Below are 27,444 nucleotides of genomic sequence, written 5' to 3' on the forward strand. Positions count from 1 at the left end.
TTAAGTTGCAACACTATATACTCTCTAAACAAGATTCCAGTCTATGTTTCAATGCTTCAAATCTTTTATCAACAAAACAAGAGCAAAAGATCTGAACAATGAAGATTTCATATACTACAGTCTAGAACTGTTTGCCATGAGCAGGCTAGTTTATGTCTGAAAACTGCTTAAAAGGGAAACTTTCACCAGCTTTTCATAACATGGTGTTAGAGAAATAAGAGGCACATCTTGCTCAATTCTCACTGCTATTTTTGTTCTTTCACTTATTAAATGGGAATGTTAACATTTATATAAACTAGGGAAAGGTTTCTCTGAGAGATATTCTAAGTCTGCGTTTCTCAACGTTTGTCCCCTGTTGTACTATTTTGTATTGGAAGTACTACTGGAATTAACCGGCAATGGTGCCATAACCAGTTACTTCCAGATTGAGAGGCCAAGTGCAACACAACAAGCACTAGAAAGAGGCTCAGAGTGAATGGGAGGGCTTTCTCGAGCATGCAAAAAACACAGGCTTGAACTCTGCCTGCTAAGCCCAGCTTTGTACCACTGCTTGTCACACTGCATTGCTAGTCTCACTGCCATGAAGCAGGGGGTTCCTCAAGTACCACCAGACACCACCTCAAGCACCACTAGTGGTATGGGTACCACTGGTTGAGAAACACTGTTCTAAGAGATAAATTAATAAAAGATACCTAAAAGATTGCTCTGAATATGGTTTAACAGAATTTTTGATCATTTGTCCCATTTGGTTTGATCGGTCAAATGAGTCACAACCCCCCCACTCCTCACTCAATTGATTAATGTCCAGAAAATTCAGCTGCTGACAACAGTAAAACAGGCCCATTTTCTAAGGGGTCTAAAAACGTCACTTCTAGTTTCCGCCATGAAACCGGAAGTGGGTTTTTTCAGCCCTCTGAAGCCTTCACAAGGCTTTTAGAGGATCAGGGAGGCAGCGCGCTGCTTCCCTGGCACTCAGAACCTCTACGGGAGAAAGGCCCTGGGTGGCACCAGGGGGGGTGCCGCAGGGAGGTGGATGGTGGCATGACGCGGGCACCCCAGGCATGACGCGGGCATTTGTTCCCCTTGCCCCCCAGGTATGCCACTGCAACCCGGTGTTCTGCCCACCCTTGTCACCACCCTCCCCTGCTCTGTTTCATCACCTCCTCTACCCCTTTAGGAAGGGGCCCAAAGGAAACTTTGTACCCCCTGATAAAATATCCTCCCAGAGGCCCTGTCCTGCTCCCCAATATCAAAAACGAACTAGATACCCAAGGAAACACTTGATTACTGACCAGGGGCATCTCCCTGATGAGGAAAAGCTACATTTGGGGCTATTCAGTCTAGAAAGAAGATGCCTGAGGGGCAGACATGATTGACAGACTAATCCTAACCTGCACTGGAACAGGCAGGCCAGCTGATCTGCACTGAATCCAGTGCAGGGTTGGAAGTATATATGGCACAACTCTGGGCAAAGGGATTTTTTTCCCTTGCCCCATGAGCTGCCCCCAGCCACTGCAATAGGGCTACTCAGATCTGCATCAGTTAAATCGCTGGCACAGATCTGTGTCAGGCCAGGCTGCTTGGAATGGGAATTAGGAACTAGCCTAAGTGTCAGAGGCTGGTCCTAGTCCTCTCCCATGCCCAGCCCACCCACTGCTCTGCGCACAACCTGCCCTCCTCAAACCCCCACAGCGGTGATCCGCTGCCAGCGCAAACATACCTTTGCCAGGGCTTGCTCCAGTGTGCAGAGGCTGGTGCACATCCTTGTGCCATCCTCCCTGACTCCCCCGGTAGTGTAAACACACTTTACAACACATTCACAACACCTGGAAGGTGCAATTTAGGGCAATTTAGGATTGCACTTTGAGATATAAAATTATGCATGAGATGGATACAGTGGATAGAGGGAAGTTATTTTCCCTTTCACACAATACCAGAACCAGGGGACATCCCCCAAAATGGACTAGTAGGAGAGTTAGAACAGATAAACGGAAATATTTCTTTACCTACCACAGCGATTATCAACCTTTTTCATCTCAGGTCACACTGGCAAGGTGCTAAAATTGTCAAGGCGCACCACCAGCATTTTGATAATTGACAAGGCACACAATGCTGCTGGTTGGGGACTCGCATTCCCCAATGGCCCTAATACTAAATGATCCTCCCCCAAATTCCCATGGCACACCTGCAGACCATTTGCAGCACACTGGTTGAAAAATCGCTGACCTAGCACATGTATGGAACAACTCGCCACAGGATGTTGTGATGACACCTGGCCGAGATGCCTTTAAAAGAGCTGGACACATTTAAGGAACAAAAGTCCCCCACTGGTTACAAGCTATGATGACATGAAGCATTATGAATAAATAATATGAATAAAGCCAAAGGATCAATCCAATGGCCAGAAAAGCAGTATATAAATATAAGTATATAAGTGGTAGTGGTAGTGGTATTGACTCTCCTAGCTCTCTGTGCTTCTTAAAATTTTTCTATAATTTTGTGTTCAAAAAATAAAAAAAAACACACACCCAGGGACAAATTTTATGTTAACACTACCTAGCAGGCTAGATGTTTCTTCATTCAAACCCACTTAGATTGTTCATACATAACACAGATTTTTCCCCTTATGATCCTCATCTCCCGACATGCTTTTAAGGAGGAACAAAAGTCACAAGACCCTAATTATATTCAAATTCTCCAAACTGGCTTTTTTTTTGTGTGTCCAATTAAATATCAATTTAAAGTAACAATTTGAAAACCTCAGCTATTATAATCTCATTAAGCTCTTTTCCATTTTTTATTCATTAGGGGACCTATTTTCTCCTCTGATAATCTCTTTTCCTTGCAGATGTTAAAATTTATTGTCAGTTGCAGCGTGCTGGAAACAGTCATAATATTGTTATTTATAAGAACAGAATAGAGACCATCCTTTTATGTAAGTAAACATATAGTTGACTTACATAACGGTCCCAGTTATTTAGGTTGGCACAGGTAATTACTGCCCTACTGGCCTAACACAGTAATCACCCATAAGAGCTTAAATAACTCAAATCCATTTATCCTGAAAAACTTAGCATTTACCATCTGCCATGATATTCTGTGAGCAGGGATGAGATTTTGAATGGTGAACTTTAGACTGCATGAAGCATGGCATATACATAAAGGGCAAATTCAGAGGGTGTGTGTGTGTGTGTGTGTGTGTGTGTGTGTGTGTGTGTGTAAAATGGTTTGAATGCCTTTCATTCATTCCCTCTCATAACAGATATCTGATCATTCAGGATAGTGCCAATTTTATTACACATATATCTTTATACTCTGGATTGAACCTGGGACTTTCTGTATGCAAAGCAGGTGTTCTAAAACTGAGCCATAGTGATCTCAGACATACACTGCAGCATGTACACCAAGTATGTACAATACAAATATTTCAATCCGGACTTGAAGTGTTTCACACTCTTACAAATTGTTGGGCCTCCACTTAATGAGAAAATTGTCACAAGACAATTTCCATCAAAAAAATAATTTGCATGCACTTCAAAAAGAAGCCCTTTAATTATGAGCACCTGCCTTAGCAGTCAGACTAATCCCAGGTGACCAATCTTTGGTGCTATTCTCATAACTTGAAAAACACTTCAAGCTCCTTGCTCATCCTACAGATTGATCATCATGTCATTTGATTTGTAAGAATTACTTGATTTCTTCCATCAAAAGTACAGGGTGAGCAAATGGTACAGAAAACAACCTGCTGACACAGATATATTTGCCTTATATTCCAACTTTTAAACATCCAGATAAACAGAAAAAACAGAAAAAATCCTAACTTGCACAGGAACAGGCAGGCCAAATGGCTAAAGCGCAACTTGGAGGAAGATGATAATAATACTGGTATTTATATACCGCCTTTCTGGTCATCAGATTACTCCTCTGACTTTATTCAAGGTGGTTCACATAGGCAGGCTATCTCTAAACCCCCAAGGGGATTTTTACAATAACAGAAAGGTTCTATCTTTCAAGAACCGCACAACATTTCAGATGGATCTTTCATGGTCCGGTATCACTTCGAGCCCCCAGTTGCCTCCCACGCTGGCTGACGAGCAGCTCCTTCATCTCTCACTTGAAGGGCAGCCAAGACGCTTCTTTGCTCACACCAAAGAGCAGGTGGAATAGCTCAGCTTGTCAGGTGCTTCAATAACAATAATAATAATACAGGTATTTATATACCGCCTTTCTTGGTCGTCAGATTTCTCCTCAGACTTTATTCAAGGCGGTTTACATAGGCAGGCTATTTAAATCCCCGTAGGGATTTTTACAATTGAAAGAAGGTTCTATCTTTCAAGAACCACAACATTCAGATGTTTCTTTCTGATCTGGTTTCACATTCTGGCCTCCATCCTCCCATGCTCAAAGCAGAAGGAATAACTTGGCTCAGCTTGTCAGCTGCTTCAAGGTCACACGGTGCCGGGTGTCTTCCAACTGGCGACCTGTGGATGTTATCTTCAGGCAAAGTCACAGAGCTGCCAAGGGCCTCAAACTGGCTACCTTCAGATGTGGTCTTCTAGACCAGACCTCCTGCCCTGATATTTTTCCCTTTACCCTGTCTGTGTCATGCCCCTGGGGCTACATGGATCTGCACTAGCAAAATCGCTGGCGCAAATCGAAACAGCTCGGTGTAATGCCAGGCTGGCTGGGAAGAGGGTTAGGATTCAACCTGCAATGCTGCGGCCAGTCCCACCTCCCTCCTGGGCCCAATCCACCCTGTTTTCCGCCCTCCCCTGTCCCAAGACACCCCTTCCCCACCTCCAATTTCATGGATGCATCATTCTTCCCTTCTCTGATCAGTAGTCCAGCTGGTCCCTACTGGTAGCGCTACCTCCTCTCACTGAGAAATAAAAACACTCCACAGTCAGGTGCCCGAGATGAAAGCAGCACAACCTCCCTCATATCTCAGGCACCACCGGCAGGGTCCTTTATTTTTCAGGCAGACAAAAAGAAACAGGAAGCAGCAGTGGCTACCAGGCAGATAAGTATGCAGAGAGGCACAAGAATGCACATGAACGGGCAATTTGTTGTCATGGTAGAGACAGTTATTATTTAAAAGAGAGAAATAATGCCTTTACTGTGAGCTTTATATTACACTTGTCTTCAGGCTAAAATACCTCACTGAACTGATACCATGAAAAGATGGAAATCAAGGTGGTATTTTTTGTCGGACTTAGAGGAGTTGGCAGGAAAAAAAAGGATGTAGTCTCATAAATGAACAATTTCAATTTTTTCTAAATACTTCTAGAACTCTAGTGCATAAAGCCGAGCCCACATGTTGCTATTATTTTGTCATGAAGTTATCAACTGCAACAGACTCTTCTGTTATTTTAAAGACATTTCCATCAAACTGTGATCAGTCCTTGAATAGCAACCTTCACCTCCACAGGATTCTTTATTCCTACGGTTATTATGGCACACAGAACTGCTCTCCAAAAGATAATTCTACCCTATAATTGAGAGTTTCCTATATTTGAATCAGCCACTGCCAGGAACAGTCAACACTAGTATGGAAATTCTCTTTGAAAAATGGAAGCAGCATGTGGAAAGTACCTTTACAAGGAAAAGCCATAGGGAGGTTGCTTCTTCCAAGTAGAGATGTTGCCAAAGTTGGGAATCATCTGGTTCAACATACATATGCAACTCAAAATGCCAGTGCCAAATTAGGGTGCAACTAGACAAAACAGTGAGTGCAGCAATCGTTAACTCCTACTTACAAAACGGAACAAAAAAATAGGTGCAAGTATGGGGCATCTCAAATAGATTCAAGGTCACATCACTAGGAGGAGGGGAAGAGATTGGCCTTGCTGCAATAACCATCACCACCCAGCTACTAGAGTCGTGCGTCGCTTAGCAACAGGGATGCGGAGTGGCACCCCCATCACCAAGCAAGACTTCACGTTATACAAAGCCTCAGGAGGCTTTTCGGAGCCTCACAGAGGAAACGCGCATCCACGCACTGCCTCCAGGAGGCTCAGAATGACCATTTCGGGGAGAAAACATGCAATTTTCAGTTTCCCGGAAAACCGTAAGTCACATGGTTTTGGCCAAAATGGCCAGTCTGAGCCTCATAGAGGCAGCACGTGAATGCGTGTTGCCTCTGTGAGGCTCAGAAAAGCCTTTGGAGGCGTGGGGAGCATAGCTCCCCCCAGCTTGGGAGGCTGGGGGGTGAACAAGGACCAGCAGCGGCTGTCGCATATGCGGGCTGTCACTGGCTTGAACATTGCTAAGCAACGCTCACCTGTATTTGCCTCCTAATAGTTCACTGTGAGGGATGAAGAAACTAGCATAGAGGAAAAGTAAATCCTTCACCCATCCACCCCCCGCAGATTGTAGCCCCCTAATCTGAATTGGGGGGCACGCCCTTTTCTAAAATCAGATTTCTTGCTTTTTGTCTAGTTTGGTTGTGCTGAGCTGATGTGGCAAATGCTAACAACTTCTATCAAATTTTGTGAATGGTAGTATTTATTGGTGTACATCTCTGCTTGCTGGACAGCAATGTATTTTTCAGACTGTTAGCATGCCCCAAGTTTGTCTTGAACTGTCACAGCATGTCAACATTTACCAAAGACGGGCAAATAGAGCTTGATAGGTATTCTGCACGGACACAACAAGAAAGAGCACAAAGCAGCAAATAATTTTAGCTAAGATATACAAGTGTGGACATGGTCAGAGTTACAAAGCAAATCAAGAGGTTAAAGTTAGTCATTTTCAATTGTATCCTTTTGTTGGATTTCAGTACAGGCGCAGTACAGTATGTGCAGGAGTTCTATTCCGGAACCTATGGACAAATGCCTCCCCCCACCCTTCAGAGGCAAGAACTTTGCTCCCTTTGCCTCCGGAGGGTCCTCTGAGCCCAGCAGAGCCCTGAATCCATCTGCAGTCTCTGCGGGGCTCAGATTGAGCCTTACCCTAAAAAAATCAACTTCCGATTTTTCCGAGAAACCAGAAGTGATTTTTTTAATGCCTTATAAGGCATTAGGAGGCCTGGGGGAGCTGGAGAAACTGGAAGTTGCTTTTTGTGTGTGTTAGGCTCAGTGAGCCTGGAAGAGGCTGTGGACAGACATCCACAGGCACTACTAGACCCACTCAGAGGACCCTCCTGAGCTCCCCTCACCTCTGGAGAAGGCATGTGCAGGGGACACACACAGGGTGGCCCTGAGGACCCAATCCACGGATAAGTGAATCAGCACATATGGGATCCACGGATACAGGGCCCCCTGTAACTGATATCTTTTTTATACTACAGTATCTATGAATGCATGTTTAGAATAGAATAAATAATTCTGGAACATCAACTATGATAGTGCACTCCCAACTAAAATGTTAGTTCATAATTTTCTGTTTTTTAAAATATGCCCTCCAATATACAGGGTGCCTTGAAACATGCATACACATTTTAATGAGCTCCAATTCATACATACTTTATTGTAGAAAACCTGTAACTCTTAAGGGAAGAAACTGAAGAAATGAATGGAACCATCCCAGTACACATGCTGGTGGATGTCTGCAGATCCCTTACAGTGTTCTATGCAAGTCTACTCTTCCCACTGTTTCCAATGGGGCCTACTCCTAGGAAATTACAAATAGGATTGTAGCCTCAATTGATGATGTCAGTACAGATACCAATGGGAGACATTTTGAGCATTTGGTTCACTTCATTGACTAATTAATTAATTAATTATCTAGGTCAAGCAGCTGTATACCATATGGCATATGCATGAATTATAGTATCTTGATTACAGCATAATAAATTTGACACTCTAAAGTGTTTTTATTTTAGAGGCCCTGTATATTTCAGGCTCTTATTATAAAATATGTAAAATAGTTCTCCTTTATTCTGTTGCTATAGCAAGAAGATTTCAGAAGACTTTGCTATGAAATGTATTCACGTAAGCAGTTTAATTTTGTCCCACTGTGGCACTGTCTCCTTTGAAGTGATTTAATCTAAATTGTACAAACACATCTTTACATTTTGTTAAAAGTTCTTAATTCTTCAAGCAACATTCACCTGAGTTATTGATCTAATGAATTATATAATAATAATTATATAGGCCAACATGACCCTTCTGTACCAAAGAATCAGATGACAAACTTTTTATCAAATCAGCTGTGGAAAAACTGAAAGATGTGATTGGTAGGTGGATGCTAAAATATATATCACTGACAAACCAATTTCCTTTCTTATAAAGACATAAAAGAAGGCAGTATACATATGTATGTAATCTGAATTACACACAGGCCCCTTAGAATTCAAGAAGGGTCATCAAAAGCAAGCAATTTTTTAATTTGTTGAAAAATTATGGAAATGGCCTCTGACCATCTGATGGATGAAGTATTCCCCAATCCATCTTATTTGAATTTGATACTTCTAAGTAAAGTATTAATTGCAATAATTTTCTGAGACCGGGTCGCAATTATTTTCAGGTCCATTGCAATAATTTTCTGAGAACACAGTTATCTCCTGCAAGTCTCTCTTCATTTCATAGGCACAGAATATCATGCTACTTATGCTGAACCTGGGCTAGCACAAGTACCCAAAGAAAGCTTGGTTTTAACACAGTCTAGATCTAAGCTTGCAAAAGCAAGCGATCACTTATTTGAAAGCAAGTTCCACTTAAATGATTGATACAGTACCTTCAAACAAGCTTTACTTAGGTTTGGTGCATAAACTTTCTTTCAATTTTTATAGCCTAGAACAGTGGTTCTCAAACATTTTAGCACAGGACCCACTTTTTAGACTATCTGTTCGGGACCTGCCGGAAGAGATGTCAAGGTCAAAAGTGACATCATCGAGCTAATTTAATTATTTATAATTATTTATTTTTAATTTAAGTAAAACAAGTAAATAAGGAGAGATGAGATAGGGAAGCCAGCCATGTTTCACCAAGTGCATTCTCTCTGTAGCCTGCCTGCAATAACCTCAGTTCCCACCCACCCAAAAAGCCCAGTAAGATTTCCAGTCCTACCCAGTGCCCAATTCAAGTTCTTATATTAAACTAGTTCAGTGTGATTTGGGATGAAATCAGTTTTAAATCCAACATTTGGGGGGGGGCTAGATTGAGATTCAAAGCTTCCCTCTAAACAGCATTAAAACCCCAGTGTGATGAGGTGAGGAAATGAGGCTCCACTGGGGAGGGTGTGAAGAGGAATCTGGAAAAGACAACAACCATTCCAGTAAAGTGAACGGTGAACGCCGAGACCTTGAAGCAGCTGACAAGCCTAGCCAAGTTATTCCACCTGCTGTTTCGCCGCTGTCAGCCTGTGTGGGAGGAAAATGGAGGCCAGAATGTGATACCAGATTATAAAAGATCCATCTGTAATGTTGTGGTTCTTGAAAGACAGAACCTTCAATTGTAAAAATCCCTATTGGGATTTAGTATAGCCTGCCTATGTAAACCGCCTTGAATTAAAGTCTGAGGAGAAATCTGAGGACCAAGAAAGGCGGTATATAAATACCTGTATTATTATTATTATTATTATTATTATTATTATTATTATTAAAGCAATGGTTCCCAAACCTATTAGCACTAGAACCCACTGTTTAAAATAAGAAACTATCAGGACCCACCTAGCTTTACAAGTTTAAAAAAGGAAAAAAAAATAGATTTTATGTTTAAAAACAAAAAATCACTTTCCCAGCTCAAGCATCTGTTTTTATCCTTTTTTTAGTGTATATGGGGGGAGGCTGCCTTCTGGAGTACTTTCATCAGATCAGGACCATTCTGGTGGCCTTACATTCCCCTTTGCCTGACCTTCAACACGAGCCAAGGCACAGTGGCATACTCACAGGTAAACGCAAACTTTACTTCTGCATAGGGCTCAATACATTTGTCAGCTTGAAAGGAGGGACTTCCTTCTTTGGTGGTTTTGGGGGGCTGCGTTCATTGGATTGGGACCATTCTGGTGGAGTTGGATTGTCTCCCCTTGCCCTTTGCAACAGACCAAGGTACAGTTGCCTACCTACAAGTAAACATGCAATGTGGTTCAGTTTCACTTTCCATAGGGGTCCATGCATTCTCCATCTCAGTTATCATCTTGTCAGTTTCAGCTTCAGGACCCACCAACAATCAGGTTGCAACCAAGTGGGTCGTGACCCACAGTTTGAGAAACCCTGGCCTAGAAGGTGCAACAACTGAACTTCTGTCTTCCAAAACTACTGATGACTATGCTATATGAAAGGTAATGCACAATGTACTCATATGCAACTGGTTGGTGTTAGAACAACAGCGAAGAGTCTTGGGGAAAACAGCTGAGCAAGGTAATCACCTTGGAGTAAACTGTCTTCAAAAAAAAAGAATTATGACCTTTCACTACCACGTAACTGGAATTTAATGACAGGGAAACTTGTCAAGAAAACTACATTTCAAAAAATAATTGCAGGGTGAAAGTTTTCTTTCTAGCACAGTCTTATTTCATTGACCAGAAAAGAAACTTCAATGTGCATGCATGCATGTTTACATTTAAAATAGCATGTGCATGCATGCTTACCATAGATACTTACCTATAAGGTGAGATATTTCTGCCAATAAATCAACCTTAGGTTGTCTCCTCACCTTATCTTCGGGCAGGGCCTCTGAGAGGAATTTAGTCAGGGGGTACAAAGTTTCTTTTCGACCCCTTTGCAAAGCAGGAGGGGTGAAACAGAGCATGGAAGAGTGGTGATGGGTGAGCACAATGGGGGCAGGGAGAGGCAAAACAGGGGGAGGGTGGAAACAGCTGGAAAAGTCTTTGGAGCCCAGGTCTAGCCTCCCATGTGGCATCAGCAGCTAGATACAGTGATATGGAAAACCAAACCCACTTCTAAGTCTCTCTAAAATCTTTTAAATATACACAATCATGCAGAAAATTAGCATCATCATATTTAGGCTCACACTAGAATGGAAAATGTCCTGTGTGTAACAGAACTTACTTCTGCAGCAACTGTAGTCCTGCAGCTGCGTCCCTGAGCATACACTCCATGGTAAGCACATCCTGAAGCCAAAGAGCTACTGTCACAGGCCAGTTTCCTCCCAGATTTGACACATGTTAAGGAGTGTCATGTATGCATTCCATAGCCCAGCATATATGGCTTGCCAGTAGCTGCAGTAGCTCCAGCCACATGCTCGAGGTAGTGTTCCCAGCATCCTGTGCGGGCAACAAGTCTGAGTAGACAGAAAATTGTAAGATCCCAGGAAATTTCTGTGCCCCTTCCTTTGGTTCCTGGGCCTCCTTTTTGACCCTGGGCCTGGGTACAAACTACTCCCTTCACCCCCCTCTCCTAGGACCTGTCTACGGGTCAGTCAGGAGTCAGGAATGTTTAGGCAGCCAAGAGCAGAGGAGAGCAAAAGGACACTGAGAAGAATATGTTCTCTCCTCCTTCCCTCTGGGCTGTTCTATTACACAGAAGGGGAGTTGGCTCACAGTACTGAATAAGCACCTTGTGAATCTCTTCAAAACAAAGTGGCTAGGCTCAGATTCTTTCTCCCCTTTCAATTAGGCTCCAGGGCAATTAGTCACCAGGGCAAGCTGCAGCCAGAGTTAACATTTTTACTCCCCTTGAGAAAAACCTCTTGAGTGTTGAGCAAGAGCTCAACACTTCCATTTAAATAAAGGGCACTTCATTCTCTTTGGCAGTATCACACCCGGACCATTCTTCACTCTCATTCCATCTGGCAAATGTTTGGCAGAAGTCTGGTTTTTAAAACACCAGGATGGAATCCTCATTTCCATCTGAAACAAAGTCTGAAGCTACAATTCAGTGCACCATTACTGTAAATTGCATTGAACATCAAGACACTTGGAGAAAAGGTGCTTTGTTTGTTTCATTATAAGCTAAAACAGTTCTAAACGGGGTCTATTGATAAGCTTCAGGGGGTCTGTGAACACGGTACAAAACAATTCTGTGTGTATGTGTTTATGTGCATTTTTCTGGGAAGTCTATACCTTTCATGGGATTCTCAAAGGATCCACAATCCAAAAAAGGTTAAGAACCACAGAGCTAAAAATTCCACAGGATGCTGCCTTATACCGAATCGGACCATTGGTCCATCTAAGATAGTAATGTAAATGGCTCTCCAGTGTTTGGGAATATTCCAATATGGGAATATTTCTCTGTCCTACTGGATATGCTGGAACCTTCTGCATGAAAAGCAGGTCCTCCACCAATGAGTCACAATTCTTCCTCTGAAAACCCACATAGGTGGATCCTAGCAGAGCCTGTAACAAAAGCTTTAATATTATAGGTTAGTTGGGTTAGAAAACTTCCCAAAACTTCATTATAGAAGTTCTAGAGATGTAGAGTCTTTTTTTCCAGAAGGCTCAGGTGCATCACTGGGCTTGGCCACCCCTCTCTGGGAACATTAAACACCCACCATGGTGCCATTTGCTTAATTCTGAGAAGAAGCAATTAGAATTCGGGGTTTGGACCCTCTAGGAATTTTTACTGAAATCAATGCTTAACCAATTTAGAAATCTTCTTGAGTTCAGAGTGATCAATAAGGTGGTCAAGTTTGTATATGACACCAAACTATTCAAGGTGATAGAAACCAAAGCAAATTGTGAAAACCTCCAAAAGGTTTTCAACTCCAACTTGGGTGAATTAGCAAATGAAAAACAAACACAGTTCAATGTCAATTAGAGTAAAGTCAATACTGGAGAAATCTTGGGGTAGTGTTGGACAGCTCAATGAAAACATGAACTATGTGGCAGCTGTGGAGAATTATTAACAGTATTTAAGGCAAATTCTATGCTAGGAGTCATTAGAAAAGGGAAAAGGAATAAGATTTCTAATTTTCTATTACCCCATACATCTATGGTGCAACCACACTTGGAATTCTATATACAGTTCTGGCCATTATACTGCAAGACGGATATTGTGGAGATGGAAAAGGTGCAAAAGATGGCAACCAAAATGATCAGAGTTGCAACACATACCTTACGAGGAAAGGCTACAGCATTTGGGGTGTTTTAACTTGGAAAAAAAGTTTGTTAAGGAAGGAAATCTGAGACTTATAGATATGCAGAGTGAGGAATGAGTATAGACAGACTTTTTTCTCCTTCTCTCAGAATGCTAGAACCAAGGGTCATTCAATGAAACTGACTGGCCAGAGATATAGTATGAACAAAAGGACGACTATTTTTTTTTTTAACATAGCATGTAATTAGGTTTTGGAACTGATTGCCACAAGGTGGAACTATGGCAAACCATCTGTTTGTTAAATTATGTTTTAATCTGTTTTTAACATGTTGTAAGCCGCCCTGGGTCCCTTTGGGGAGAAGGGTGGGGTATACGGTAAATAAAGTTTAATATTATTATTATTATTATTATTATTATTATTATTATTATTATTATGGCGGCATTAAAAGGGGATTGGGTAAAGTAACCAAGCACAAGTCTGTTAATGTCTACTAATTATGATAGCTATGTGCCACCTCAGGGATCAGCGGCAGTATGCCTCTGAATACAAATGCAGAGGACCAATAGTGAGAGAGAAGTATGCCTTTCTCTCCTGCTTGAGGACTTTCCACAGAAAGCCATTGAGTAAGAAAGAGAGTGCTAAAAAAGATGGTCAAAGGTCTATGGTCAATGGAATTTTTATATTGGGCTAAGAATAGTTCAGGGATAAAAAATAGTCTCAGTGCCCATGCAGAATTTCATTCTCAATTCTAAACTGTAGAAGAACATTGAGGAAAACAATGTTAAATTCATATTGCTTCTGAGCCTTACAAACTAGACAAATTCATATTACAAGCCAGGTAATTATGAATTTCAGCCTTAGCATTCACTACAATGAACTTACATTGATAAAAATGGGATAATTTGGTTGGCCGCATGCATGAGGCCAGCCTATCTCATGAAAAGATTGTCACTTTTTCAGCAGAGAGTCATAGCATGTCCGTGAAATGGTTGTGTAAGTAGTAAAAAAAAACAACTCATGAATTTTAATGGAGACTATACTCATTTATCACAAAAAGGGGGCAGGGGTTCCTAAATTCTTTCATCCCAACAAAGGAAGAGCAAGCATACAGAGTCAGGGAGCTCTGAAATACCATGTTCACCCCATGGCAAAACAGCAGCAAAGCACACTCCGGAATTTCAAAGATACTGTGCAATATGCATTACTTGATGGCAGGGTTTATTTGTCATATAGCAGTAGTATGATAGGGTGTCACTTGCTAACCACAATGTATTCTTGGCATACATCCCAGAATGTATTAGGTCATATTACAGGGCCATAGAGAAGAGTTCACAAGTACAGTACAGGTTGAATATCTCTTATCCGAAATGCATGGAACCAGAAGTATTTCAGATTTTTTTCCTTTGGCATATTTGCATATACATAATGAGATATCTTGGGGATGGGAAAAGATATGTAACAGCTGAAGGGGGATAGAACAGTCTTTTTTCCTTTGGAGACGCTGAACAAACTATTGTGCACCTGTGTTTTAACATAGGATGAGTTGCAGTTATAGGATGAGGTTAGGTGCAGCAGCAGACTTCACTAGCCTTGTTGCCAATTTTCTCTAATTGTAAAAACAAACAAACAAAACAAAAATGAAGAGCTTCATAATATGTAATTTCTCAAATGTGCATCACTATCATAAACTAATAGGTAATTATAACTGCTCATAAAAAGCACAATGGCACAGAGGAAGTGACATGAATTCCATTGCTATCCCCACTCTAAGCAGCATCTCCTCAGGGTATTTAGAAGACAGAAGTGATACCAGGTGTCTGGATGTCTCAAAGGGTGCAAAACTAGTCCCACTGTGATATGATATTAAAATGTGTATTATATAAGTATACTAATGGGGATAAAGAGTTGCTTCACCTCCCAGGATAATTGTATGTTAATCTAATTTCCTGAAAATAGGTTACTGCAAACCAATTTCAATTGGCTCTCCTTTTAAAGAATAACTTGTTCCACAACACCTTGCAAAATACATTTACACATTAGTATGCTTGCTGGAAAAAATTAAAGTGGTAACTGAGTAATGTACCCCCTCATGCTGTTTGCTGTGATGAACATGTCAGTATTAAAAATAACTCTCTGAAATTAGCACCAGATTTGTGTGCTATTCAGTGCTTCATTTCTAATTAATTCCATAGAACTGCTCATCATTATATTTTGCCCCCTCAATAATCAAAGCAGAGGTAAAATCTCATCTGCATTTTATCCTGGAGCCCCTACTGCTATAATAATGACTACTCTACCACAGGCAGCCAAATCTGAACCTGTGCTGCATAGCGGCCTGTACCGTAACCAGCACAGGTGAGTTGCAGACTGGAGGTCACCTCGGTGTGAGGGGATACTTTTCCCCTTACCCTGTGTCAAGCACCAGAATGCCCTATGGGACTACTTGGATCCATGCCAACTATTTAGCTGGTGCAAGTCAGGCCAGCCCATGAAAGGCTGCAAGTCCAAAGAGTGTGAGTTAGGATCTGGGGTGAGCCGCCACCACTGACCCCACCCTCCTTCTGGGCCCTACCCACCCTCTGTTCCACCCTCCCCTGCCCAAAAACATCCCCTCCCCATGCCTGGAATACCTCATACCTCATACCACCCTCTCCCACTCCCTGCACCACCTGGCACAAATCTACCCCTACCAGCTGGGGCAGGGGCTGGATCTGGCCATCCTGAGCAGGCTGAGATCCAGAGTCAGTGCAAAAGTGCCTTTGGGCATGTTTGCAACACTCAAAACTGGCACAGGGGCTTGTGCCAGCTCAAGTACTTCTTTGGGTTGCACCCTGAATTGAGTAGGACATACAGGAATTAGAAAAGACTGCATGAAGAATGCCATCACTGGTTCATGCAACTTGCTCCAAAGCCTAAAATGACCCCAAACAGAATTACTTATAATTCATATGAAGATGGTCTAATTGAGATTAATTTGAATTTTTTTAAAAAATTACGGATTATTTTGCATATGTATTTTTGAGAAACTGATAAATGGTTAAAGTGCATGGGCTAAGACAGGAAACCAGGTATAAAAGGCTGTACTGTAAGGGAAGTACACAGAAGGGACTTCTCCACTTCCTCTTTGGCCCAATAAACTCTCTGTACCTCCTGAAAAAAAATGTTCTGGAGGATCAGGGTTTCTCCATAGCAGACTTCTGTGAGGTACTGAAAACTTTGGGGTTATGGGGATCAGCAAAGATTACCTCTATGAACAGTAGAGAGAGTTAGGATACAAGCCATAATATGCAAACAAATAAGGATGAAAAGGTAGTCCTACAACAGTCTGAATCAAAGTACGGCCATGATTATTTTAACCCATAAAAACAGAAAATGAGATGCTCTCTTGTTAATTTACTGTTACCAAAGAAACATATGTGAACAGCGGGTGATCCAAAAGGATTAATATTTTTTTCTTATGTAGTAATGAACTAATTAGTTTGTGGCCTTTGCTTTCCATCGTTTATTTATGAACATTCTGCTCTCGTTTTTCCTTAAACATTTCACTTTAATTGTACTCCAGTTTTAGAACTAACTTCTCTAAGGAACATCCTGCTTGACTGCCTTCCTCTTAGAGAAGTATCCCATATTCAGCAGTCCCATCTGTTCTTCACTGCTTGAAAAGACTGAAAGATATGGGCTGGCAACTTTTTTTCCTGGCAACAATTATGCACTTTAAAAATTATATGACAAGCTATAATTTGTTGTGGTACTTTTCACAGCATAGAGATCCAGTGATGAAATGCTTCACCTGCTACATTTTTGCTTCTCATGTAGTTGTTAGGAGCTACTATCTTTCTGTAGCTTCATCAGGAAAAGAGGTGGCAAACTACTGAAGATATGGATAGCTGGGAATTTTCAGAAGTAACCACTGCATTCCACACAGCAGAAATGGGCTGGAAATTTTTGTCCTAGGTGCAGCCTTGCCATCAACCCACAAACGTCATTCTTTCTTATATGTCTCGTATGCCCTCAAACTGACGATATGCTTAATGTAGCTATCACTTTTGTGTTACTGTATGGGTGGTGTGTGTGTGTGAACTTATTTTCAATCTATTATTAAACTGTGTTAGTAGAAGCACAAGATCAACCCCAGGCCTCCATTAGAGACTTTCCTGACCCACATAACAGTTGCTTGAATTCAGGCTGCTCAACTGAATAGTGTGAGCCCCTTCAACGTAGCTGCGATGCTGGTTAGGAGGGTTTATTCAATGGGAGAGACTAGTAGCTTAATCCTAACCAGCAATGGAAGGAGCAGGCTGGAGATCTTCTTGGGTAAAGCCCTAGCTACTTAGATCTGCATCAGCAAAATTGCTGGCACAAATCCAAGCAGACCCATGCCTGTATTTCAGGCCTGGGAGGGGGAATAGGATTCGGCATGTACCAGTGGTGCCAATCCTGCCCCCCTTCTGGGTCCAATTTGCCCCTTCTCTGCCCAGTGTGAGCTTACTTGCTCTGTTGGGATCCAGTGCCAGTGAAACAGCACAGGGCTTCCCGCAAGTACTGCTTGCTCTTCAGGTATCGCAACATATTTTTCAGCATGTTTGTGACAACCCATGCCAGCAGTTCTCAAACTCTCCGGGAGTTTGAACCCCACTGTAAGTTCTTGCAGGGGAGGGGGGGAGGCAGCGATGTGATCACTGGAATCACGTCACTTTGGAAGGATGCAGGGGCTTGCTTCCACTTACCCGAGAATGGAGAAAGCTCCCAAGGGTGCAGGGAGCCCCACACCAGCCTCCACAGGGTCCCCCAAAGCACGCAAACTTAAAATCATGATCACGAGCCACTTCCAGTTTTGTGACCAAAAACCAGAAGTGGGTCATGATGGTTATTTTGAGCACCTGCACGCTTCGGGGGGTCCTGTGGAGTCTGGCATGGGGCTCCATGCACCCCCAGGAGTCCGCTCCAGCCTCTGGTAAGTGGAAACAAGCCCCTGCGCCCCTCCAAAGCAATGCAGTTCTGGCGATCGCATCGCTGCCTCCACCCTCCCTGCCCCTTAAGAGTGTAGAGGCCAGGGCTCTCTGGCTAGGGCATCATAACTCCCAGTTGGAGAACCACTGCCCTAAGTGGTTACTATGACAGGATATACAAAGAATAGGATTTAGCTATAATTTCTACTTCGCATGGATGTAGTGTTTTCACAGCCCACCAAGGGGCTTGCCTGTAGCCCCTGGTTCAGGCTACACAGAACTGCCACCCAGCCTGTTGTCACAGCCTGACAACCCCCGTCACAGGAACCCATCTCTCTCTCTCTCTCTCTCTCTCTCTCTATTCTTCAGCTTTTTCCTTCCCCCCTTCCTCCCCAATATTCTAAAACCTCCAGTTTTCCAACCCCAGTTCCCCTGGATAACCCATCTAATTTCCTTATGTCCTTGCCTCACTCTTCTTTTCCTCCTCATGCTTCCACTATTATGTGTTATTAAGGGTTATTAAGGAATTGAAGAATGAAGTTGCAGATCTCTTGACTAAGGTATGCAACTTGTCCCTCAAAATGGCCACGGTGCCAGAAGATTGGCGGATAGCAAATGTCACGCCTATTTTTAAAAAGGGAAAGAGGGGGGACCCGGGAAACTATAGGCCGGTCAGCCTAACATCCATACCGGGTAAGATGGTGGAATGCCTCATCAAAGATAGGATCTCAAAACACATAGACGAACAGGCCTTGCTGAGGGAGAGTCAGCATGGCTTCTGTAAGGGTAAGTCTTGCCTCACCAACCTTATAGAATTCTTTGAAAAGGTCAACAGGCATGTGGATGCGGGAGAACCCGTGGACATTATATATCTGGACTTTCAGAAGGCGTTTGACACGGTCCCTCACCAAAGGCTACTGAAAAAACTCCACAGTCAGGGAATTAAAGGACAAGTCCTCTCGTGGATTGAGAACTGGTTGGAGGCCAGGAAGCAGAGAGTAGGTGTCAACGGGCAATTTTCACAATGGAGAGAGGTGAAAAGCGGTGTGCCCCAAGGATCTGTCCTGGGACCGGTGCTTTTCAACCTCTTCATAAATGACCTGGAGACAGGGTTGAGCAGTGAAGTGGCTAAGTTTGCAGACGACACCAAACTTTTCCGAGTGGTAAAGACCAGAAGTGATTGTGAGGAGCTCCAGAAGGATCTCTCCAGACTGGCAGAATGGGCAGCAAAATGGCAGATGCGCTTCAAAGTCAGTAAGTGTAAAGTCATGCACATTGGGGCAAAAAATCAAAACTTTAGATATAGGCTGATGGGTTCTGAGCTGTCTGTGACAGATCAGGAGAGAGATCTTGGGGTGGTGGTGGACAGGTCGATGAAAGTGTCGACCCAATGTGCGGCGGCAGTGAAGAAGGCCAATTCTATGCTTGGGATCATTAGGAAGGGTATTGAGAACAAAATGGCTAGTATTATAATGCCGTTGTACAAATCGATGGTAAGGCCACACCTGGAGTATTGTGTCCAGTTCTGGTCGCCGCATCTCAAAAAAGACATAGTGGAAATGGAAAAGGTGCAAAAGAGAGCGACTAAGATGATTACGGGGCTGGGGCACCTTCCTTATGAGGAAAGGCTACGGCGTTTGGGCCTCTTCAGCCTAGAAAAGAGACGCTTGAGGGGGGACATGATTGAGACATACAAAATTATGCAGGGGATGGACAGAGTGGATAGGGAGATGCTCTTTACACTCTCACATAATACCAGAACCAGGGGACATCCACTCAAATTGAGTGTTGGGCGGGTTAGGACAGACAAAAGAAAATATTTCTTTACTCAGCGTGTGGTCAGTCAGTGGAACTCCTTGCCACAGGATGTGGTGCTGGTGTCTAGCCTAGACGCCTTTAAAAGGGGATTGGACGAGTTTCTGGAGGAAAAATCCATTATGGGGTACAAGCCATGATGAGTATGCGCAACCTCCTGATTTTAGGAATGGGTTAAGTCAGAATGCCAGATGTAGGGGAGGGCACCAGGATGAGGTCTCTTGTTATCTGGTGTGCTCCCTGGGGCATTTGGTGGGCCGCTGTGAGATACAGGATGCTGGACTAGATGGGCCTATGGCCTGATCCAGTGGGGCTGTTCTTATGTTCTTATGTGCCCCTTTCTTTTTAAGAATTTTAAGGATTTTCTCTAACCTTCTGCCTGTGCATAGCAACCACTTTCATTCTGGAGCTAGTTGTATAACTGGCAAAGGGTCAAATCCTATGCAACTTTCTAGCACTAGTGTAGCTGTGCCAATGGGGCATGCACTGCATTCTGTGGTAGGGGAGCAATCACAGAGGCCTCCTCCAGGTAAGGGAATGTTTGTTTGCTTTCCTTGGGGTGCATTGCTGCACCAACAGCACTGGAAAGTTGGACAGTGAATTGCTTAGTTTTGATTCCCCCGTCCCCTTTACTGTTACATTATCTTCGCAATTAACATTTCTTAATTGCAGCTTTCACTCTCACTTCCCTCCCTTTATTCCCCTCTGAACTAATGAACTGTGCCATTGGCCTCTACGCAGTCTCAGCACACAAAATAAATTTTCCCTATGTGTCCATGTTAACACATATTTAAAACAATATTACTAACATAGCACAACCCTACACGTGTTTACTCAGATGCAAGATTCAGGAGGTTTACTCGAGACCCCCCAGAATAATTGTGTTCAGGATTACAACCTCACTATAGCAGGCTCCCATCACTAAACTGGAAACTGTTTTTAAAATCTTGTCATGTATATAAGCACTTCGGTACAGCACATTGCTTTGGGCACACAGCTTATAAACATCAGGTCCAATTCTTTTCTTTAGGAAAGCAGTATTTGAACTTGGTAGCAATAGCTTTTTTACTCTAGTTCAGGGGTGTCCAAAGTTTTTGGCAGGAGGGCCACATTGTCTCTCTGACACTGTGTTGGGGGCCAGGCAAAAAAAAGGAATTAATTTACATTTAAAAATTTGAATTTGCATAAGTTTACATAAATGAATATATTAAAGATGAACTTATATGAATGAATGAAGGTCTTGCAATAGCTCAAGGCCTATAAAAGGGTTTGCACAAAGCAAGGCTGGCCTTTCCTTTGCTGCCACTGCTGCCTCACAGACGTGAAACAGCAAGCAGTGGAGGGAGCCCTCGTTCCACAGCTCATGCAAGAGGTCAAACAGTCACCCTCATGCTGAGAGCAGTTGCATCGGGCTAGCTTGGGCTCCAACAAATCTCCAGAGGGCCAGAGGCTCATTGGAGACTGGGGGCTCCCTGAGGGCCGCACTGAGAGGCCTCGAGGGCCGCAAGTGGCCCCAGGGCCGGGGTTTGGGCACCCCTGCTCTAGTTGATCAGTGATGGCTTATTCTATTGCCAGGGAGGCAGCATTTTTAGATATCTCAAGTATGACAGTTTAACTAGATTCATGATTTAAGTTTTGCTGCTTGAACACAAAGCAATTTTAAATACACCACAGAGAATATAAATCCTTCTGAATTAATAGCTGAAGCGGTTAAGCTCACTGCAGTAATTTTACATAAGTGTTGTGGCTTCCAAACAAACATCTGAACAAGGAAAAATGCTTTCCAAGAGCCATGACACATTTTATATCATTAAATAGTCAATTTTGGCTATATATAGAAATCATTGGAATCCACTATCATTTTCCAGGTACCCCCATGAATGACACAAGACCAGATATCTTTGAAAGAATGGGCCACTTTATTCACAACAATTATTGAGCAACAGGTCCTAAGGGGCTCCACATTCTCCTCCCAAAGTGCAGGCACCAACCCTGAAGGAGACAGGAGAGACATCATTTCCCCCTTGGGTGTTAGCACCCTGGCGCAAACTTGGGGTCAACAAATATCACCCCAGCTTCTCCATGTTAACCTGGGAAAAAGGGTGTTGAGGTAGCCAAGTTGTTCAGCCCATCCCAAGCCAGACAGCTTTTGAGTCAGACTTCCCAGTTCAAGCCCATTAGGCCACACATAGCCTCTTGAGACCACTATTGTTTCCCCAGTGATTCTTGTCTCTACTGGCAGAACAATACTGACCATTAATGGCTTGTCCTAAGTCCTAGTGGCTCAAGTTCATGCTACCAACATGACTTGCAGAGAGAAGCCATATATAGAAGGGATTACTAGTTGAATGTATCCTTTACGATACACTATGAAGAGACTGTTTAATGTACTACACAAAGCAATATTAACAAGCATAAGCAAAAAAGGAACTTAAAACCTAAAGCACTGCAATTCATGATGGTTTTCTAAATGGTAAATGGCAAATTATACAACAGTGATGGAATTCTTAATTTATAAATACGCACTGTGGCTCTTACACTTTATGAGGGAGCTATAATTTTGAAAGTCTCAGCTTGTACGCTATGCATAATTTTACACCACTGTACCTAATTAACATTTTTAGTGTAATCATCTGTCTTGCTTTTAACTTGAAGCCAAAGGAAATTTGAAAAGGATTTAGTTTTTTTGCTGAGTATGTGTATGTGTATTGCAGATACACAAACATTGTTATGATTGAAAAATATGCTCACCTTTGACAAATATTATCATATATGCTATGTCATAATCATTGTGCTGTTTGAGTGAGTGGATTTTTGCTTAAGATTGAATTTAACTTCACAGGATAATGCTGAGAAGAGAGGGACAAGAGATACAGTGACCACAGAGGGGCAAATGGTAGTTCTAAAACCAAGAACCAAAATTCTTGCAGAATAATTTGTACAGGAGTCCCTCCCCGGTCCCTCCCCATATCTGCAGAGGATATGTTCCTACTGTTACCTCAGGTACCCAAAACCACAGATAGTAGCAAACCCTATTCAAATTCCTCCCCCATCATGCTCATGACTCAACTCCCTTTCTTTGCAAACACTTAGCAAAAGGCAGCTTTTTCTTCCTTTTGCTTTGGAATAGGAAGCAGGCACCAAGAACCTAGACTCATAGTTGCTAAAGGAACACCCAGGAAGTGGACAACAGAGGAAGTAGATACATAGGGAGAAGAACAGACTCCGCTTCCTGTTAGGATTCTCACTGTCGCCTCCTCTAGTCTTTCAGTCTAGCAGCTACGGTAGAATATGTGGACAATCAGTAGTAGCAGATTAGTTCAATAAACTCATTTACTGTACAGTGTCATCAATGTGCATGGCACTTAACAAAAGAGAGGATAAAGGAGGAGCTCTCAACCTAGAAACTCTTATAGTATCTCTCACCAGAAACACTTCCTTAAAAATGCCTGTATTTTCACATTAAGTATTTTAACGTTCTTAAAAAAAATAGTAAGAATGGGGGTTCTGAAAATCGTCTGCCAGACAGAATAGAAAGTATTGGGCTAGACCAGTGGTTCTCAAACTGGTGGATCATGACCCACCAGCTCGTGTAAAGGGCCCCCTGTCCCTTTAAGAGGCGGGGAAGGGGTAAGGGCTAGGAGGGGCAAGGGTGGGGTGAGCATTCACCTACTTTTACTAATTCCGGGCTGCTGGAGGCTGCAGGAGGTGCGGGGAGCTCCACGCAGCCTTCTGCAGGTTTCCCCAGTGCTTGGAACATTGAGAAATAAGTGAGCAAAAAGCAATTCCTCTTTGCATTGAAACCACTGCTTTTCACCCACTTATTTCTCAAAGTTCCAAGCACTGGGGAGCCCTGCAGCGGGTGTGCACCTTGCACCTCCTGCAGCCCAGAATTACCAAAAGTAGGTGAAAGCACACTCCTCCTCACCCCCCTTAACTGCCCTCACCCCTTCCCCACAAAGACTACCTAAGGGAGTAAATCTCCCTAAAAGTTTGAGAACCACTGGGCTAGACAGACCAAGGGTATGACTCTTGTATAAGCAAACTTCAAGTGAGGGCGAGGCAGGACACAGCTGGAAGTGGGAATGGGGTGATAATGTGCTTTGCATGCAGAAGGTTCTAAGTTCAATCTTTGATATCTCCTGATAGGACTGGGAAAATTGTCCTGATCTGAAACCCCAAAAAGCTATAGACAGTCAATGTGGACAGTACTGAGCTAGATAGACCAATAGTCTGAAGTCAGGATAAGACAGCTTCACAAGTTCGTATTCCACTATGTGGGTTCTCCACTGTGCAGTTCCATATCCTCAGTCTATCAATTACAGATCTTATCTCCAAATGAAAAAGGAACACTGGGTAGAGCCACATCCACAGAAATACAGAGAAACCAGAAGTGAGTTGTGATCACTCTTTTTACTTTCTACAGGCCGTGGGGACACCCACCAGACCCTGGCAGCAAGTACGTCATGTTTTTTAAAAAGCCCCCTCTTCCCCCACAGTGGCAAGATCCTGGAGATTGCATTGCTGCTTTCCACCCGGCTCCCAGAAAAATTTATCCTGGTACTAAAACTCCCAGAGAGTTTGAGAACCAGTGACCTATGACTCAACCAGCTTAACAGAATACAGGAGAAGCACTCAGACTGTAAATCTTATATTTCAGGTGGCATACAACCCTGTCCAGGACAGGCAAGTTTTGAGCTGTCCCATCATCACCATCTCTGCATAGCAACTGATAAGTCGACATCCAACCCAAAACAATATTAAAACATACCTGCTCCTGGATTTGATGGGAAAGGAAAAAAAAAAAAACTGGGAGGCACTGAAGTTCAAAAGATGAACAGTCACTCCCAGTGATTGCACAGATATGTTAGAGAGAAAAAGAGACAATAAAGTACCCATACACAAATTTGATACCTGCTCATAATTATTCAGATCACTTGGTACCAAGGGCACTTTTTCAAAGGAGGCTGCTTTCATCTGCCATGGAGTAATAATCTCTTCTGCCTAATGCTGTACAGGTGGAGCCTCTTTATCCTCGGGTATTCCATCCCTGGACCGCACGTAAATACTGAAAAACATGGATAATGAAATCCGTGATTTTTAGAGCCCACCTTTGCTCCAAACGCAACCGGAGCCTTGCTTAAGGTAAAACTGGGAGTCATCTGAAAAATGCTCCAGGCGCCATTTGGCGCCTCCAAGAGGCCATGCAAGGTGGCATACCTCTCTGAGGCTCAAAAAACCTCCCAGATGTGAGCGGAACAAGGTTCCAGTCACGTCTGGGAGGAATGCGGGGGGGGGGCAATCTGGGGGTTCAGCGTTCGCGGTGGGGCAAATCCATGGAAGACGAATCTGCAGATAAAGAGGCTCCACTTGTGCTGTATTCACCAGCACTCAATAGAGATTTTGCAAAAAGAATTTTTTTTTTGCAAAAAATTAAATAGATTTAATTATCCACGATGGACAAGAATCAAGCAAGCAAACAATGGGTCATTCATCTTCAAAAAATTTTTTCTCTGGTGACATTAATTGAAATCCAACTGGACAAGCAGAAGCTTTAGCTTGTACTAAAGCTTTAGTACCTAAAGCTTGTACTAAAGCTATCTGTACCAGTGGCAGATCTCCCCAGACCTGTGCTCCAGGCCAAAGATCTGCGATGGCGCCCCCCCACAGGCTGTTGCCACCCCCTCGCACAGAAATCCCCCACTCACTTGAGGCTCACGGAGCCTTGCACAACCTGTGCCGGCATCGGGGAAACTCCCTGAAGCTTCCCTGACACTATAAACTGTGCTTCAGGGAAACCAGAAGCACAGTTTCCGACCCCATTGGGATCCTCAGAGTGGCTTCCGCTGGGTCCTAGAGGCTTGCATCTGGGGCATTTGCCCCATCAGACATAATGGGAGGTTCGCAACTGCTACACTTTTTGAAGCATGTATCTTTAATTTAGAAGTATGATGGTGGTGTTTTGTTTGGGCTGCCTTTGTGTCACTATCTTTATTTTCCACAATGTATTTGGGAACCAATTCCCAAGTACATTACACAGCATAAATCATGATGAGCACTTTGCTGGCAAAATTCACGTTCATGCAGACCAAGTCTTTATCACGCTGCAGCTTGCATGTATTCTGCCAAATTTAAACATATTGCTACCTGTGTGTATTTTTGCACTCAGGAATTCATTCCTGAACCCAAAAAGCTGTTGTGATATAGCCCTGACATCATAGAAAATGACAGAAAGTGGTATTTATTGGTGAGTGGGTTAACTGTGATAACATGGTTTTTCATGTTCTTATCTTGCAATGTTGTTGGCAACCTTCAGTCTCGAAAGACTATGGTATCACGCTCTGAAAGGTGGTTCTGGCACAGCATCTAGTGTGGCTGAAAAGGCCAATCCGGGAGTGACAATCCCTTCCACACCGGGAGCAAGTGCAGTCTCTCCCTGGCCTGTCTCCCTGGCTATGGGCCTTCCTTCTTTGCCTCTTTGCCTCAGACTGCTGGCAAAGTGTCTCTTCAAACTGGGAAAGGCCAAACTGCACAGCCTGCCTCCAAGCAGACCGCTCAGAGGCCAGGGTTTCCCACTTGTTGAGGTCCATCCCTAAGGCCTTCAGATCCCTCTTGCAGATGTCCTTATATCGCAGCTGTGGTCTACCTATAGGGCGCTTTCCTTGCACGAGTTCTCCATAGAGGAGATCCTTTGGGATCCGGCCATCACCCATTCTCATGACATGACCGAGCCAACGCAGGCGTCTCTGTTTCAGCAGTGCATACATGCTAGGGATTCCAGCACGTTCCAGGACTGTGTTGTTAGGAACTTTGTCCTGCCAGGTGATGCCGAGGATGCACCGGAGGCAGCGCATGTGGAAAGCATTCAGTTTCCTCTCGTGCTGTGAGCAGAGAGTCTATGACTCGCTGCAGTACAGAAGTGTACTCAGGACGCAAGCTCTGTAGACCTGGATCTTGGTATGTTCCGTCAGCTTCTTGTTGGACCAGACTCTCTTTGTGAGTCTGGAAAACGTGGTAGCTGCTTTACCGATGCGTTTGTTTAGCTCAGTATCGAGAGAAAGAGTGTCGGAGATCGTTGAGCCAAGGTACACAAAGTCATGGACAACCTCTAGTTCATGCGCAGAGATTGTAATGCAGGGAGGTGAGTCCACATCCTGAACCATGACCTGTGTTCTTGCAATGACCTGTGTATCTTGCAATGAAGTCTACAGTTTATTATAGGTTTTTTTTTATTTTTGCTAAGCCTATGCTAAACCAAAACCTAAACGTACCCTTAGCCACCAAGAACAGGGCTAAATAAAAGAAAGAAACAAATTGCTGGAAATAACTCAAAAAATCTACAAAATGCAAATTCAAACAGAAATCCAGTTGTCTTTGTACATTAACCTTATCAAACTCGATTATAAATAAATCAAGTTTTGGTGTTTTTTGTTTTTGTTTTTTTGCAAGAGAGCTCAAGGCTATTCTACCTTTTACAGGAATTCCATATTTTTGTGCAGAATCATTCTCAGCTTAAACTAACAAAGATATATCACCTTACAACAACATTTTACACTTCAAAGTGCTTTACATACTTGTGACTTTTTCTTTAAATGGACCCTCAGGGAGAGAGACATTTTGCAATCCCCACTGAGTTCAGAAAGCTCAGATAAAGTGTTAAAGCTGCTTGTTCCAGTCCTCACATACATGAAACCTTAAAAGTTGAATCTAAGGTTGCAGTCCTATGAACAGTTACGTGGGAG

The 27,444-nt window shown here is 43.1% G+C and overlaps 1 protein-coding gene across 2 annotated transcripts in view; it reads right to left on the minus strand.

The window, feature by feature from the left end:
• The window catches only part of MARCHF1 (membrane associated ring-CH-type finger 1), a 167,785-nt gene that overhangs the window by 119,046 nt on the left and 21,295 nt on the right, over nt 1-27,444 (minus strand). The window lies entirely within an intron of this gene.

The sequence above is a fragment of the Tiliqua scincoides genome, chromosome 6 (assembly GCF_035046505.1).
Source record: "Tiliqua scincoides isolate rTilSci1 chromosome 6, rTilSci1.hap2, whole genome shotgun sequence".
NCBI classification, from domain to species: domain Eukaryota; kingdom Metazoa; phylum Chordata; class Lepidosauria; order Squamata; family Scincidae; genus Tiliqua; species Tiliqua scincoides.